Below are 4,009 nucleotides of genomic sequence, written 5' to 3' on the forward strand. Positions count from 1 at the left end.
CACCATGTTGACCAGGATGGTCTCGATCTCTTGACCTCGTGATCCACCCGCCTCGGCCTCCCACAGTGCTGGGATTACAGGCTTGAGCCACCGCGCCCGGCAGCTTTCTATCTTTTAAACTTCTGTTTGCAGAAGTACACGGTGAATCTCCATGCCAAGGAAGCTTTCTATTCTCCTAAGCTGAAAGATCTGCAGGCACTGAGCTCATTAACAGAAGCACCTGGAGAGTCAGAAACCCTCGCCTGAAAGCTGGGAACGGCTGACGCGCGCCCCCTGCCGGCTGTTCTGAAAACAATCAAATAACGTGGGGCTGGCGGCCTGGATAGGGACGCTTCACAAAGAAACGAGAAAACGGCGGCCATGCTGAGACTGTGCTGGGCTTGGAATACGCAGTTCTGGAGACCAGAGAGAAAAGACAGGAGCAATTCAAAACGGCCGGTTCCCTAAAGGAATGTTTGAGAGAGTGGTTCTGAAATACAAATGGTCTTTCAGCTTGAAAATGTGCAATGGCTGGTAGATTCGCAGAGCCTGAATTCAGAACACAAAGAAAAGGCGAGAAATGAGATGTCATCCTTGACTAAAAATAGAAACAATCACAAAAGCCATACATAGACAGACATATAGAAGATGTTGACGAAAACAATATTTGAGTGCTTATTAGGGGCCAAGCACCATTCTAAGAGCTTTACCTTTATTATCTCATCTGATCGTCATAATGATCCTATGAAATAATATTAATTTATCAGATGTGGAAAGTAGGGCATACAGATGTAAAGCAACTTGTGCAAGGCCAAACAGCTAGAAAATAGCAGAGCTGGGATAGATACAGCAAACAAAAGGCAGGTGGAAAATGGATTACAGGTTGCTCTTATCCGAGGTGTTTGCCGCCAGTGCAGTGGCGTGTGACTGTAACCCCAACTCCTTGAGAGGCTGAGCTCAGGAGTTTGAATCCAGCCTGGGCAACACAGCTAGACCCCCCGACCCCGCCCATCTCTAAAAAACAAACAAACAAAAAAATGCCAGGCATCGTGGCTCACACCTGTTATCCCAACGCTTTAGAAGGCCAAGGTGGGAAGATCACTTGAGCCCCAGAGTTCAAGACTGGCTTGGACAACATAGCAAGATCTCCCCAACCCACATATCTAAAAAAATTTTTTTAAAAATTAGCCAGGCATGGTGGTGCACCTGCAGCCCCAGCTACGCAGGAGACTGAGGCAGGAGGATCACTTGACCCCAGGAAGTTGAGGCTGCAGTGACCATGCCACTGCATTCAGTCTTGGTGACTGAGTGAGACCCTGTCTCAAAAATAAATAAATAAATATGCTTGGGACCAGAAATATTTCTAATTTGAGATTTTTTTAAATATATGAGATATATTCCAAAGTCAAAATTTTTAAAAAGATATGTAATGAGGTATGTTGAAGATGGAACCCAAGTCTAAAGACAAAATTTGTTTATGCTTTACATATTAATTCTTATAAACACAGCCTCCAGGTAATTTTATACAATATTTTAATAACGTTGTGCCTGGCTGAGCACGGTGGTTCATGCCTGTAATCCCAGCACATGGCTGGGCACGGTGGTTCATGCCTGTAATCCCAGCACTTTGGGAGGCCAAGGCAGGTGATCATGAGATCGAGAGATCGAGACCATTCTGGCCAACATGATGAAACCCCATCTCTACTAAAAATACAAAAATTAGCTGGGCATGGTAGCACACACCTGTAATCCCAGCCACTGGGGAGGCTGAGGCAGGAGAATAGCTTGAACCAGGGAGTCAGAGGTTACTGTGAGCAAAGATCATGCCACTGTACTCCAGTCTGGCAACAGAGGGAGACTCTGTCTTAATAAATAAATAAATAAAAATAATGTTGTGCCTGACGTAAAGTCTTGAATACTTTTTGACTGTGATTTGTCACATGATGTTAAGTGCGGAATTCGCTACTTGTGGCATGATATTGCTGATCAGAAAGCTTTGGATTTTAAAGCATTTTTGATTTTGGATTTTCGGATTAGGGACACTCCACCTGCCTATACTGCGGGAACAAATATGCTGCCTTCGGCGTGTGGGAAGTGATGTGGTTTCCAGGAGTGATGAGGTATTTGAGCTGCCTGTTGCTCCTTTTTTATTCCCATTCCCCTTGGAATCAAAACAAACAAACCAGCCAAGCATTTGTAAGGCTGATGGCTGAGGTTGTTGTGTCTGGCCACAGTGAAGAAGCCCAGCCAACTCCCACTCCCAGAGCAGAAATTTCTGACCCCTGCACCATGAAAAAACATCACCTCACCTCCTGAGCTGAGTAGCCACAGAGACAAAGAGGGTAAGGAAGGGAAAGAACCTTAGGCTTGGGGCTATTTCTTATACTTGTGGTTTTTAAAAGGAACTGTCATTCCTAGGCAGGCAAGAATGCAAATTGGCCAAGGTACAAAGACACCTGAATCCTGTGCTCAGACCCCAGGAGCCGCTGGCAGGTCCTATTTCCCACTTCGTTTTCTGCTGTAAGATGCCATTGTCACCGCTTGCCTAACAGAAGTGGGTGAGTGAAGGGGCAACGTTCCCTACTGCTGACCTCGGTGTGGCTCTAGTTCCTCCATGCCTGCTGGAGTATGGAGCTGAAGAGATGGACGGAAATCACTGTGCGGCTTTTGGAGTCGATGGCGGGTGTTCCTGCATTATGGAGGGGTTCTGAAGACTCCTTGGACCCCAAGTTTCCACCCCAGTTAGAGGGAGGAATTGATAAACCAGGGGTGGCTGCAGGGAGTAAGTTTCAACCTCAACACTGAAAATCGGCCTGGGGATCTTGGCAGGGCTTTAGCCCTCACATCTGCCTTCGGATGAGGGACTTCCAGCTGACCTTCTGACAGTGTCCCCCAGTATTATGCAAGGGCAGAGTTAAGCTTTTGGCAGCAGGCAGGAGCACAGAAGTGCCAGGGACATTCTGTTAACAAAGCACAAAGGGGAGAAGGAAGGAACACGCCATTCTTGTCCACTGCGCAGACTGAGCTCCATTGTGTTGATCTGACATGACAGGATCTGTTTCATTAAAAATTCCCTCATCACCACCACTGTCAAAGTCAAATCCTTCCCAAGGCCAGAACCCAAGCCCCACTATGGAGCAAGGATTCTGCAGCTCTCCAGTCTGTGGATGTAGCCTAAAGCTCCAGCGAAAACCGAACCGCCTGGATCCGCAAGCTGTGGGGAGGGCAGGCCATTTGGCCATAACCCATCCACTCGAGGAATCGCTCCTTTCCACTTGCCTGGGCAGAGTGGGAAGGAGCGCCTCCAGAAACCAGCGGGAGGAAGTCTGCGGGGCTCCACTGTGCCGGTGATTTATGGAAGCCTTTCAGGGCCAGAATGACACCATCCACCTACTTCCTGCTAATTCATATTCTCAGAGCTTTAAATCATGGTGACAGCCCCTCCAGGTGCTCTGATCAGTCGAGGGCTTCCAGGACCCCGCGGGCCAGAGCACCCCACAGCGGCACTGCAGGTTACACCCCCACCCGCCCCAAACACATCCCAGCTCCTGCTGCTCTCGGGGCCTCAGCTCAATCAGATAATCCACGGAGAAATGACCTTCTTTTCACTGATTTAGAAGCTCTCTCAACTGAAAAAATTACAGAAGTTAGAAAAAATAATTGACATTATGACTCACCCCACCTCCTTCTATTGCTAAGCTGCAAAGTAAACACCTACTACTGTAAACAGAATTAACCCTAAATCACTAAGATCTTTTGTTTAACAAATTCTGACACCACTGCAATCTTGCTGGGCTGGAGGAATTTTCTGATCGCCCAAAGCATCTTGAGTGCCCATTATTTCCAACCCACCTTTAAATGTGGGACCAAACCTTTGAAGTATACTGCCTCTTGCAAAAAAAAAAAAAAGAAAGAAAACCACACACACTAAAAAGCTTGATTATTTCTGAGGAACACCACAGTAGCTCACTCTCCATATGGTAGCTATAGTCAAAAGCACAAAAAACAAAGCAGGCAGAAGCAGAAATTA

The 4,009-nt window shown here is 47.0% G+C and overlaps 1 long non-coding RNA gene across 1 annotated transcript in view; it reads left to right on the forward strand.

Moving 5' to 3' along the window:
* The window catches only part of LOC108302758, a 6,914-nt gene extending 5,932 nt beyond the window's left edge, over positions 1 to 982 (forward strand). Inside the window, exon 4 of the long non-coding RNA XR_001824501.2 lies at positions 133 to 982. This is a non-coding gene — a long non-coding RNA (uncharacterized LOC108302758). The remainder of the gene's footprint in view (positions 1 to 132) is intronic.
* The last annotated feature ends 3,027 nt before the right edge of the window (positions 983 to 4,009 follow it).

The sequence above is a fragment of the Cebus imitator genome, unplaced genomic scaffold, assembly GCF_001604975.1.
Source record: "Cebus imitator isolate Cc_AM_T3 unplaced genomic scaffold, Cebus_imitator-1.0 Scaffold42, whole genome shotgun sequence".
Lineage (NCBI taxonomy): Eukaryota > Metazoa > Chordata > Mammalia > Primates > Cebidae > Cebus > Cebus imitator.